This window comes from Grammomys surdaster, unplaced genomic scaffold (assembly GCF_004785775.1).
Source record: "Grammomys surdaster isolate TR1022 unplaced genomic scaffold, NIH_TR_1.0 251, whole genome shotgun sequence".
In the NCBI taxonomy this organism is placed as follows: Eukaryota; Metazoa; Chordata; class Mammalia; order Rodentia; family Muridae; genus Grammomys; species Grammomys surdaster.
Window position 1 is genome coordinate 1114671 of NW_021604692.1, and position 13769 is coordinate 1128439.

The window sequence follows — 13769 nt, forward strand, 5'->3', positions numbered from 1 at the left end:
TTTGATCTCCAATATCACATAAACTGAGTGCAGTGATGTGTCTATGGAGGGCTAGGGTGTCTACATCAATAGCTACAAAGTGGCCTGGGGGTACTGTGGGGTCCCAATAAGAACAACAACAAATGCTATGATGAGAAATAAACCAGGATGCTGGCCAGGATTTATGTCCCGGAAGCCATATGTAAAGAAAGCAAAGTTTGCATGACGATTCTACTCTCCAGTGAATCAGAGACCATGTAGAAGGAGCAGTGCTTGCAGTGTGCAGAGGCCCTGAGACAGAAGCACAGCTAGTGACTTTCGGGTGATCCTTTTAAGAGTCAGGCTCTGCTGGATATTGTATCTGGAGCCTCAAGGACCCGTTTGGTTCTCATTTTGATGATTTGTAGCACCTGGTGCTCTGCCTCTGGAGTTGTTAATGTCCTATAAATCTGCCCCTTTAAGTGGCACCGTGTGCCTAGCTTCAGCCCAGCTATAATTGCAGTTTGGCTTTTGATTAGAGGAAGCCCCCTGTGCTGCTAGCTGTGAGCTGGCCAGGGTGGCTAGACATCCTCCCGCAAAGCAAAGAGGGGCAGGCTGGGACGCTGGGGTCCTGGGGAGGTCAGAGCTCTGATGTGCTGAGGACAGAGCTTCTTGGAGACTCCTTGCAGGGGTGCGCCGGTGCCAGCCCTTCTTCTAGGATGATGGTAGATGTGTGGAAAGGGAAACCAGAACTCCTCACCCCTTTATGCAGAAACTGAAGCAAGATTTTCTTAGATGTCCTTAAGGCAAAAGAGATTGTCATTTGAACTCCGGGCCATTTAAATAACTCATGAAACACAGGCGGAACCTTGCTTGAAGCCAGGAGTTGTGCAAATGCCCAGGCTAAAGAGCCAAAAAGAACTATGACTGCTAAGCTCAGGGGACTTAGAGGCAGTTCCCACTGGAGCGTTACTGCCCAAGTGTTTTGTCTCTAATCAGCAGTTCAGAGCACCCAGTCTGGACACTTGAAAACCACTTCTAACTTGGACCACTTCTAGGGAAGAGTCAAGATCCTGTGTCAAGGATGCCCCAGAGCGTTGCTGGATTTTTCTCCTTCCCTCCCTCCCTTCCTTTCTCCCTCCTTCCTTTTCTTCTTCCCTTATTCTCCTTCTTCTGCCCTCTCTCTTTCCCTCCCCTCCTCCCTTACTTGGTCCTTTCCCTCCTGCACTTACTTCTTCTGGTCATTTCCTTCTCCCCGTTCCTTACTTTAGTATTTTAAGAGCTTCTACCTTGTCTCATGAAGCCCCCAGTCTAGAGAGAATGGCAGTAGGTGGCAGGCCCTGGAGGGAACTAAAAGGGCACAAATAAACGTCATGGAGGAACAGGTGGCTCGGTGACGTGTTTGCTGGAAGTGGCAGCTTGCCAAGCAGAGCCTGGAAAACAAGAACCAGGTGGTTGGGAGAGCTGGCAGGGGGAGTGACCAGCGTTGTGTAGTAAGAGGGTAGGGCAGCATATGGAGGACTTGAGCCAGGGGAAGGGGGGGGCTAGAGATGGCGGAGAAAGGATCCCAGTTGTGGGTCCCAGCTGGGACTTGCATCCTGGATGTGGAGAAGGTTTGTGGGACTGTATGCAGGTGTGCCGAGGTCTGGTTCTGGCTGTGGTGTGAAAGATGCCTTGGTAACAGAGGGGGAGTCAGGGAAGGAGCAGGCCAGGACTCTTTGAGTGCCAGGTGGGAGCTCATAGAGTTGAGATCCAGGTGTAGCAGTGACCGTGGGAAAAAGAGGAGACTGGGGGATATGCAGTGTGGACAGAGCACACCCAAGGGTTATCTGTAGCACCTGAAGGGGAGGGGAGCCAAGGCTAAGTGCAAGGATGTAGTCCCAGAGATTAGAGGACCAACTGCTGCTTTCTGAGATGAGGAAGACAGGGAAATGCTGTGTTTGGAACTAAAAAGTCAGACATGGAGCTGAGAGAACGGCGCAGTCTGTAAAGGCCCACTGCATAAGAATGAAACCCGATTTTAATCCCCAACACTTATGAAAACACCAGGCAGACATTAGTGTCTGTAACACAGGGACAGGCGGATCGGTAGGATTATTCAGTGAGCTCCACATTTATCGGCAGGCCCTCTCTCAAAAAGTAAGGTACAAGGAGCTAGAGAGATGGCTCGGTGGTTAAGAACATTGGCTACTCTTCTAGAGGACCGAAGTTTGACTCCCAGCATGAGCATGGCAGCTCGCAACCATCCATAACTCCAGTTCCAGAGAATGCAATGCCCTCTTCTAGCCTCTGTGGACACCAGGCACACATGTGGTGCAGACACATGTGCAAAATATCCATATACACAAAGTAATAATTAAAAAAATAAGGTGGAGAGCAAGAGAGGAAGACACCCGATACTGCCTCTGGCCTCTACATATGTGTCAGGCACATGCAAACATGCAAGCACACTGTATATACCTGCATACACACACATCTGCACACACAACCACATATACCCATATACACACATGTGCATGCACCCACACACAGATGCCCTAACACAAACACACACACACGCACTCATGCATGCACGCACACACTCACGCATGCATGTACATTTTAGCACATACTGTTTTGCACATACCCACAGGAATGCAATGTACACCACACAAAAAGGAAAAGGAAAACAAAAGCCAGACTTACGCCCTGCACAAATTGTGATCAGTCAGGTGAAGATGCTGGTGACTGACTGTATCCTGAGTTGAACTCAGGGCGACTGTGGGGAAGGAGAATAAATGAGGACCCAGCAGTGTGTACACTGACTCCTAACCAGTAGTTCTTGACTAGGACCACCAAGGAGGTTTTTAAACTGGGGTGCCTGGGATATAACACAGAGCATTCGCAGCGGGCTCTGGATGATGGATCATGAACCCAACATTGTAGCCAGGCTCTGAGCACTGCTCGAGACAGGCCGACCGATATCTCAGGACTTGGCCCCCAGATCTAGAGCATGACCAGCACCTGGAGTTTATTAAAAATGCCACAGCACAGGTTTCTCTTGACACTGTGTGGACAAGACCCAGCCAACCTGTTTTCTCAAGCTGGTATTAACTCCTTCCTTCTTTTTATCTTTGAGGATGTATTGTAACGTTTGGAGCAGTGGCAGTCATCTTGTAACCATGAAGCGGCACACTTGCAGATAAAAACCAAATTGACTGATAGATGGCAGAATGGGATGAGCTGGGAAGGCCCCAGACCATGGAAAGGCCTTGCCATTCCCACAAGTCAGAGACATGGAGGTCCTTGACATGGCTGTCCTCATGTCAACAGTACACATCTGCTTCATCCATTCTCCCACAGTCCCTAATGAGGCTCAGTAAGCCAGGACTCAGTTGATGAGGACTATACTCCAAGAATTTGCAGGTCTGCTACACACACTCTCTCCACTCCTCACTCTGGGACCTCCAGACCCGAGAGACACAAGAGGACTTGCAGGCTGCAGCAGCAACATCTCAATGAACACAGTGGCTAAGGAATGGCTCCATAACAGTCAGGCACAGCGTGTGCCACTGTTGGTAGGCAGGGCAGACTGAGGGAAGGGTATCCATGGCCAATGGGACCAGGATCTGATCTCTCAGGATCTCTCACTTCTTTGGCTCCGGATGAATAACCTGCTTCTGCTGTGCTCTGGGTAAATGTCTTGTGGAAATGGAATAGTCAAAAGTCCACCAACTCGGGGCATAACCTTTAATATATTTCTAGTGAGCTGTGTAGGTCTCTACCCTCAGGTGTTGTGGAGAAGTTTTGGTGTCCCTGTCTTGTCCTTAGGCACCTGAGGTAGCCTCAGTCTGAAACCATGTGGAAAGATCTGCTGCCAGGTCTGCAGCCATCATCCCCACCCCTAACCCCAGTCCCAGAGCCTCATAGTGGCTTTGCAGACGGATGGCTGAGTTCTCCTGGATGCCTGGCTAAGTCCTCTTTTGGAGACTCACTGGCATCCTGGCCTTATGTCCCAGGGTCTTGCCTCTTCTCTCTATAAATTCAGCCTTGGTCAACACCCCTGAAGGTGTTGTGTGAGAAGTCAATGGCTGATGTGGGGAGGGGTGGGGAGGATATTTGGGATGCTGACTGGCACACACTGTTAGACACAGATTTCTTAATACTGGCTGGATACGTGTGATTGTTTCAAAGGACCTTTTGGTCTCAGCCCCAGGTCCAAATATGCCCATGCCTGACTCCTTCTGAGAGCCAATAGCTTTACTTTTACCCAAAAGCATGATGGGAAGGACAGAGACATTCAGATTTTCTTCTGCAAGGAGCTTCTTTCCTTAATACCTTAGCTGGAGCCACCCTGGCCCAGCGGATCTTCGTAATCCTGTGTGACACTATCATGAGCTGCCCGCCCCTCCCTTTGTTTGGTGCTAGAATGGAGCCTAGGTACCACTGAGTTACCCCTTCAGCTCCTTTTTAAAGGACTGACTGGAAATGCTGGAGAGATGGCTCAGCTGTTAAGAGGACTGGTTGCTCTTGTAGAGGAGCCAGGTTCAATTCTTAATGCCCACATGGCATCTTATAGCTGCTGGCACTCCAGTTCCAGAACATCAGACGCCTTCTGGTAGACACCTAGATGCAGTGGTTCATCTACAGAAAATCACATACATCCACATACGTACACATACTTGCTTTTGTGCTCACATGCACGCACACGCGTGTGCGCACACATACACACACACACACACACAAATAAAATTAAAAATAAATCAAATTTAGAAGCAAGTGGCTGAAATAAAATAACACTCTTAGGTGAGGTGAGGCTGAAGGACCAGAAACTAGAGTTGAGAAGAGTCCTCAGGCTGCCCTAGCTCTGAAGCACAGTCATGTTCCCCGTGTCACTTCCTGGGCAGCCTGCACCTAGGAGTGAGCAAGAGGTCCAGGTGGGGTCCAGACATCTTGGCCTCTGGTGGGACACACTTACTCCCTGGGGAACTCTTACTCTCTTAACTCTCTGATTAGCTTGGCCAGGTACTGGTATATTTCTCCTCACTCCTCCCCTGCTCCTTCTGCTCTTTCATCTTCCCAAACCCTGACCTTTCAGAAATACCTTCTACACAACCTTGTCCGCATGTCAGACCCACGGTGCCTAGCTGCTTCCTGAAGTTGGCCATTGTCTTTTCTGAATCTTCTTCCCATGGGATCCACATTTCTTTGAGCATGAAGGTTCCCCCAGGCCTGCTATGTCACAGTGGACTCCATTGCTGCCTGTCCCTGGTAAACAGAGACAGCTTTCACAGCATCCAGAGCTAGCGTGTCCTCCCTGGATCAAGGAGGCACCTACTGTCTCACTGTTCCCATCTGGCACTGTGCCTAGTGGCCCCTGTCACCCTGTTAGGCTTTGCACTGTTTGATAATTGTCCCATTTGCCTGGAGTTTCCTAGTCTTTGAGGGTTAGAAATGTTTTACTCACCTTTATAGAAAAGGTGGTAGTGAAGAGGTGTTGGGTGTGGTCCTGTGTCTCACTTCCCACAATGGGCTGTGAGATCCCTGATAGAGCACTTGCCTCAGGCCCACTGGTCCACAGGGCCTGAGGATGCTGCAGAGGGTACTTATTAGTGAGGGCTCGGTGGGAGACGGATGCATTGTAGCACGTCATGAAGACTGACCAAGGTAATTACAAATGACCCACGGGATGTTCACCTGAAGGAGACCAAATTGGACTTGGCTTTGGAGACATTTAAAGGAGGAAATTGCTGAGCTGCCCTTCAGAGAGGATGTAGGGCTGGAGGGTAGGTGCTTCACACAGAGGAAGCAATGTGTGCATGAAACTTGTCACTTATACCATCCCAGCATTCATGACCCCCCTCAGGCAGGACCTTCCTGGTGTTACACTGAGGAAAAGTCTCTATGTTATAATGGTGGATAAAGTATTGGAGGCACTGGGTTGATTTCTGGATGGGTTCTTGGCCCAACCAGGTCTACTGATGCCAATTTATCTCAGGACATGTGCTAGAGCTTAGGAAAGAAATCCCAAAGTACTACTGTTGCATCTCAAATGTCCCTATTAGCTTAAAATAAAGGATTTTAAAATCATGTGCCTTAAGGTTATCAAATGATAGCAAAACTAACAGACATACCAAATGTTGCACTTTCAATTGTAGATACATCTCCTATACTGAGTTTTTCAAGCTTACCTTTTCAAGGAGCATCAACACGTTCAGTGTGATGCGGCATAAGACAGCATTCAATACAATGCAAGTGCTTTAACCTAAACACACTAAACTGCTTACACATATCCTACAGTAGCTAGAGAAAACCCAGGAATTACTTAACAGTTACGGTCTACTCAGCTTCATTGTGTCATCATCCTAGGTGACTGCTATGTTCGAAAATACTGAACTTGGTCCTTTGAGCAACACTAACGTTCACTTACTCCTGCTGTAGAACTCAAGACGAGTTCTGCATATCTGTGCTGTGTATGTGCTTTGCCTTTTAACACAGCCGCAACAGCATCTTCAGTTTGCAGGCTCGACAGGAGCTTCACCTGTGACCCAGCCATCAGGTCTAATCTCAGGGTGTACTGTCACAGGGTTGAGTGGCGAAAAAAATATGTTCTTCTCAGTAGCTCTGTAAGGTGATGTGTACATAGTATCCAGTGTTGTGCTCTGGAAAGTAGAGCCTCCATCCCTGTATCTGTGGTCAGACATTCCTGAAATACAATAATTGATGTCTCTTTCAAATCTATCTGAACCTAATCCATAGTTCTCACGGTAGCTGTTATAAGGTACATAGCCTCTGTAACCTCCACTACAGACACCACACCTCATCCCTTAAAGCCAACTCCTCTGCCTTGCCAATTGTGTTATACCCTTTGCCATCCCCAGGTCTATCATAAGACCTGGCTGCTGTACGGCCATATGTTTTCTTGGTGGTAATAGTGAGGTCTAACTTCAGTGCTACTGCTCTTACACATTTCAGTATATCAATGCCATATTCTTTCCCTGTGTTTTTAGAGCCCTTTCAGTGAAGCAAGTGTCAGGAAGAGTCCCCTGTAGTCATCTGCTGGAAGTCCACCAGCAATGTTATTCTATTTGGCACAAATTTCCAACTTTGAACAATTTCGTCTTTGTTACAGTAGGGGAGTCCTCTAAGCTGTACAAAAGATCACTGGCCATGTCGTGTCATGACTACCTGGGCCTGTACGCATCAACACCTAATCCATTTCAATGTTGTTTGATATGAATACTTCAACATTATTTGTGCCCCATAGTTTCTCTCTGTCTTTTCCCAAGACTAATTTGATCTCATTGTCTATTTCGCATTCAACGAAAGTGTCACAAGTCTGCCTTCTCTGGTATGGATGAAATGATTACCTTGAGGCTCGTTTTGATTTTTGCAGTCAGAAAAACAAACAAACAAACAAATGAACAAACAACTGCTCACTTTTATCAGCTGAGCAGGGCTGAGGTCGAGTCTCAGACCTTCACCACCAAGTATATCTGCAAATTCAAATTATACACACAGAAAAGACCTGTGCATGTTCTCTAAGACGCTGTGTGTGCTTAGAGACATATCCCCCATGTGTTGTGGGAGCACTGGGGCTGGGCAGGATGGAAGTAGCTGTGGGCATGCAGGGGAGGGTGTATGGAGACATATAACGGCAAATTGTTATAGAGCAATGAGAGGGACCTCCCCTCACCTGGCTGCCAGTCAGCGAGAATCTGGAAGAGGATGGGACCATTTAGGGACCAAGGGAGAAGGAGTACGAAATGGAAACAGGGATGAAGAGATGTTGACTAGTCCTCTATGGGAACAAATGCAATCTGTATTAAAAGGGGGTTTATTCAGTTGATTTTTACAGTATGGTGTTGTAGTGAGAACTTTGGTTTCTTTTTTAAAAAAATAAAATAAAACCACATAAATGTTATAGGGATATGTTTTTTATCTAATCCCAGGTGTCTTCATCCTTAGTTAACCGTTCTAGAAAACACCCTTACAGACTCACCAGAGGCATGCCTCTTAGTTGATTCCAGATCTAGTCAAGCTGACAACCAAAGGGGAAAAAATCATCACGGGAAGATGGAATTTGGAAGCCCCATGAAGGCTGTACGGGGTGGGGGGGGGTTAGCCTAGTGCTGAGGCTGGGGAGTGAGGGAAGACATTGTAGTTGGGAGTTCTGTGATCTGAATTAGGCCTTCTGAAAGTCACACTGCTGCTGTGAACAGCTGAATCAGGAGTGGGGAAAAGGTAGAGATTCTCTTAAAGCTGTACTTACAAAATGACACCTAGGGGCATGCTCTGAAATCGGGACTCAGAGTCCGTTAACTCTCTGCAGTGTCTCCAAGTCCAAGCAATGAGTGAACTTGTAATTCCACACAGCAGTGGACACTAAGATGATCTAAGCAGGGCACACATCATCTCTACAGCACCCTGTGACACTCTAGAAGGCAGACATAACAATGATCTCCACAGCTGAAGTGTGACCTTCCCAGCTCCCCAGCCTTAATACCCTTGGCTGAAGAGCCCTCCAGGACAGGCTCCAAGAAGCCTTCCAAACTCCATCTTCCTCTGTCTTTCCTCTGCCCTTGTCTGTCATCCACATGGGCCTGTCCAGTGGTCCCTGAATGGTGTGTCCACTCCCCGTTCCTCCTGATTGAAAGCCAGGTGCTCAGAGGTGGTTAATGACATTTGACTCACTGCCCGGGGGAGCATGCTGACATTCAGCCCACCCCCTTTCTATTTATTTCCTGTTTCCCAGTCTAATTTTGGGCATATTTTTTCTATTTAAAGTTATTTGCTGGCACTAGAATACAGTACTCCAAGAGACAAAAATACCCAAAGTCTCATTAATGAGGAACAGGGAGGGCACTTGGAAGTTAGAGAGAAAGCATAGGAAGGAATCTCCCTGGCAGAGAAGAGAAGGCTGCAGTGATGTAGGCAGGGGGCTGAGAAGGATGCTGCAGAGTAGAGAAGGAGATAGGCTTCTCACAGGAAGCAGGAGTCCTGATTACCCCACCATTTGCCCCCTCCCATTTCTCATTTGTAAAATGGGGACAGAAAGTCAGGAAGTGGACAGGGACAGGAATCAGAATGGAAGGCTATCTCAAACCCAGTTCTCAGGAGGTCGACTTTCAGCAGACTACCAAGTCCCAAGCCAGAGGTACAGACTTTACACACTGGCCTGGATGTGTAATGATTTAAAGTCCTCCAGGTGGAAGAGGTGAGCAAGCAGGGTTCAGATGATGTCAGGATTCAGAGAACAATGAAGGGTGTTCATATCCTTGTCCTCTCAAAAAGTACCCTTGAAAACTGATGGTGTGACTCAGTGGTAGAACATTAACTCAGAATGCACAAGGCCCTGCCTGGTTCATCCCCCAGCACTTCACACAAACATACATGTCACCAGCCTTCTCTCTACCTGACCACTATCTTATCTTTCTTTTTTGATTTTCCTTCCCCTTCTCCTTCCTCCCTTCTCATTCTCCTATTCATTATCCATCTTGTTTTATTTGAGGCCATTGTAGCCCAGGCTAGTCATGATCCCAATATATGTAGCTGAAGATGACCTTGAACTCGTTCCTCCTGCCTCTGTCTCCAAAGTCTCCTGGGTAACACATATGCACTGTCACAGCTTTCCAGACCGTGATCTTGATGGTACGACTGGGGGTCTGGCTCTTCAGTTCTAAGCTCCCTTCTTTCTCTGCTCATATACACCGTAACTTTCTAAAAGCAAGATGTGTTTTGAAACACAGTGTGGGGCAGGTTTGTCTCTCTCCAGAGAAGCTTTGGTAGTTCCACTCCTAGGTCAGAGCTTCGTACAGCCAGGAGACGCTGTATCTCAAATATTACCCACTATTCCATTCCCATAGAAATCCATCATCACGTGTTGTAAGAGTCCCTTTCCATCCACTTCCACTTTGTTTAGGTTTTCCTTTGCCACCAGTGAGCAGTCTGTGAGCACCTGCTGTCACTCTCCGCTTTGCACTGCGTTGGAGTTGTGGTCATAGAAGTAAACTAATTCAGTGATGTAACTTTTCCAGGCTCATCATTGCTTCGTTCCCCCAACAGAATCCCAGAGAGTACTGTGTATTCTGTCTTCACATAGAGGAGTTCCCAGAGTTGTCACAGTGATTGAGTGGCTCAGTTGCAACCTGTGCAGCCTGTTGTGCCACTCCTAGGATGAGGCTCTGGAGGGTCGTGGCTGTCCCCCATGAGGGCCAGCAGCTCCCTAGAGAGTCATATGAAGGCCTATCTACAGAGCCAAAATCAGGGGGTCTGGGTTCAAGCCTCACTTCCTATTCTTACAGATCATTTAACCTCTTGTGTCAACCTCCTTAGCTGTAAGATGGAAATAAATCATACCTCCCTCAAATGTCCTTGCAAAGAATAAAATGTTACCACTCAAGGTGCAAGGCCCAGAAATAGTACTTCAATATAACCAGCGAGGTTATAGATCAACGGTGATGCAAATGCCAAAGGTCTTTATTACTATAAACATAAGTATTCTAAGGTGATATGGCTAGTTGGATCAAGATCTATTTGGGCTAAACTGTAGGAAATGTATTGGAATTTTGTTTTAGAAACTGATTTACTCTGTTCTTCCTTTTAGCAGAAAGTCAGTTTGGTTCAGATGAGTAAAAAACAAACAAGCTAGCTTTCAAGATTGGCACTCTGGGAGACAGCATATCTCCTTTCAGCTTGTGACTTCTTATTCAGGATCTGTCTTAGATGTGGCTGGTGATGTCCTCCTCCCCTCCTGATGCCCATCACTTAGACTGGGACACTGCAAAGCTGCAAGTCTCTGATACCCACGTTCAAGGCTAAGAGAGGATATGAAACGACCAGGGCAAGCAAACGTACTCTTGGCACTGGACTCTGGATATTTGCATTTGGTTCTGCTCCCACTCTGCCCCTTTCTTGTCCCTGGGGAAGACCCCTGACCTCTTGGCCCTTTCATTCTCTATTTTTAAAGTCGGTAAGGGCTGCAGTGGGGTTCTGGCTCAGCGCTTGGCACACAGCAGGGCTTGCTGGGAGTCAGTTGTTTTCATTGTTACAGTGTTCTTGACTCCTGGTCACAATGCTGCTGTTGCTTTTCTTATTTCTGCCACTTCACAAATGAGGAACTGAGGCTCAAAGAGGTTAAGAGACTCACAGCTGCAGAGCTGATGTGTGCATCCAAATTCATCTGCGCTAGGATGGGAATCCTTTCCTTTTCTGAACGGCACAGGGAAAACTCAGAGGCCTCCCACTCATGAATGATAGTACTGGGATCGGGTCCAGGCTTTAGTAGGGTCCAGGCTTTAGTAGGGTCCTGCCCTGAACCTTTTGTCTGCTGGGACATGAGTCAACCTCCAGCCAGCCAGGCAGGACATCCAGGGGACAGGACTTTGGAGGCTCCAATACCAAAGATTTTCAACAACTAGACTTCATTTGAGGTAGTTACTTTGGAATGGCAGGGGGCTATACAGGAGGTATGGTGTCCTCAGGCATGTGGGATCCGGCTGTCAGCTAATATGGAAAATGATGAAGACAGCTGAATTTTTCATGTTGTGTGTACACTATTAATGAAGCAGGAAGAATTTGGAGGGGAGGGCTCTGGGATGCGGGGAAAGCATTACAGATGTTGGAATCACGAAGGCAGACAGGCTCTGCCCCTTTGGGGTTGGGGGAACATCTCCTGGCATCTACAGTAGGACCCTGGCAACTGGGAAATTTCTGTAGCCTAGAGACAAATGTGCATCTGGTATGGTGGGCAGAGAAGCAGGGGTTCTTCTCTAGACTGGTTCTGCTCTCTAAGCTGAAGCAGGGCCCTTCCCAGGTTGGACACTCAGTGCAAAGTGAGCCTTGCTTAACAGGAAGAACAGTGAGGGGGAGGTGGGGAAGGGGATGTAGTTGCTTATATAGTGATTTTCTGATGCTGCCTAACCATTTTAGTTGAAATATACCTCCAAGAAAGGATGTTAAGACTCAGGCAGTCAATGAACTTACAAGTCTCAGGAAGTCCATGAGCTCACAAGTCTCAGGAAGCTCCTGAAACTTAGAAGATTCCCACAAGGCTTCCCCAAGGTTATAAAGGCAACAATAGTTGCTGGGGAGAGAGTCTCTGACCAGTGAAACAGCCTGATAGAGTTCCAGGAATGCAGTTGTCATGGAGTGAGCTTCTCGGTGACAGCAGCCTGTAAGTCACCACATTTCTGTAAATAACTCCTTCATCCTCACTCCATAAGTAACTCAATAAACTCACTGATCTGCTACACTAGGATTGAAGGGAACTGCTTGTTCAGTCCACGGTCAGTGCTCTGTCTGGGGAGAAGAGCTGTGTTTACATCTCCCCCAGGAAAAGTCACATAATAAGCAGGAATTTAGGTTGGGGTGGCTGAGACACTCAGAAGATCCTGTAAAGTGTGGAAGGGTTTCTGGATCAGGTCACCATGGGGCTTGCAGGACACCGAGGCTGAATGAGGGAGTGGGGAAGAAGACCTGTACTTAATGAATACTTGCTATGGATAAGGGAGGTTGACCCCCTCTGTGTGTTTCTATGGGGTGAATGAATAGCCACTGAAGTGCTCATTCTTCCTCGTTTTTCTAGGCTCATCCATCCTCCGTGGGTTTTCACTGAGACCATCTTTCATCCATGTCTGCATCTGTATGTAACTCTTCTCAAGGTAAGCCCTGTGAGGGTGGGGACTTTGGCCACTCTCCGACATATTCCTAGCACCCAGATCAGGATTCTGCCAGTGACAGCAGCTTAATGGGTGTTTCATTAATGGATGTCACCCAGAAAAGAGACTAAGAGAAAATACATGTCAGTTCATCTTATGGTATGATGCTGACCCCCAATCCAGACTACAATAGCACACAGGAGACCCAATGGCTTCATGATCAGAAAACGCTTTAGAATATGAAACTCACTCGTGTACATTCCTTTCCCTCCCCATTGCTGTAAATCTCAGGAAGATAAGACTAATGTTTGAATAGTCAAGAAACCTGGGGACAGGGCTGGCTCTGTCTTGGTTCCTGTGTGGACCCCTCTTCTCTCTTCTGCCAGCCTTGGTTTCCCAGCTTGCAAGGCGAGAGTGGCTCAGAATGGGCAACATCCACATTCTCTGAAGAGTGCCAAGGGCATGTGACCTCCCCAGAGCATGGCTGTACCTTCTTTTTCCAACTGCTGACCTTTGGAGAAAGCTCCCCTCCTGATCTTCTCTCCCTCTGTGGTCTTAATAAGGCTTAATGAGGGGCCTGGCTGGGCCCAGCCCCTCAGTGGCCACCAGCTCATACTTCCACTCTAGGGCAGGGTAGGGGGGAATGTGGCTAATGACAGGGTCTTGGTATGGGGTGAGTTGACAACCTCGGCTGGCCTTTCTGGGCCTCTATTAACAGACCACACAGGGGAATGTCTTCCCAGGGCCCATGATTTTCAATTTTTCCACTGGAGAAGGCAGCTGGGAAGAGGTGGCCAAGAGGCCAAAGACAATCATCTGTGTTTCTCTGAGCACCATTCTACCCACCCTTGGGCTTGCCACCAACTCACCCTCCTGCCTTTCCACCCACTTGACTGTTCACCCTCCTCCCAAACCTATCTATCACCTATCCACATACCCATCCTTCTTCCTAACCATCTATCAGGTTACTGTCTAACCAGTCAATTAACCACGTAGGCAAAATATGTCCAGCGACTATCCCACCTATTCATCTACCTCCCACCCAGGCACCATCCTTGCACCTACCCATCCATCTTCCCCCTTCTGTATGCACCCTTCTTCCTATGCGCCCATATGCAACACAGTCAACCGTAAGCACAAACTAACAAGACTAAGCAACCATGGACTAAAACT

The 13769-nt window shown here is 47.7% G+C and overlaps 1 pseudogene; it reads right to left on the reverse strand.

The window, feature by feature from the left end:
- Positions 1 to 6352: 6352 nt before the first annotated feature.
- On the reverse strand, positions 6353 to 7948 carry LOC114627259 (annotated as a pseudogene).
- Between the last annotated feature and the right edge of the window lie 5821 nt (positions 7949 to 13769).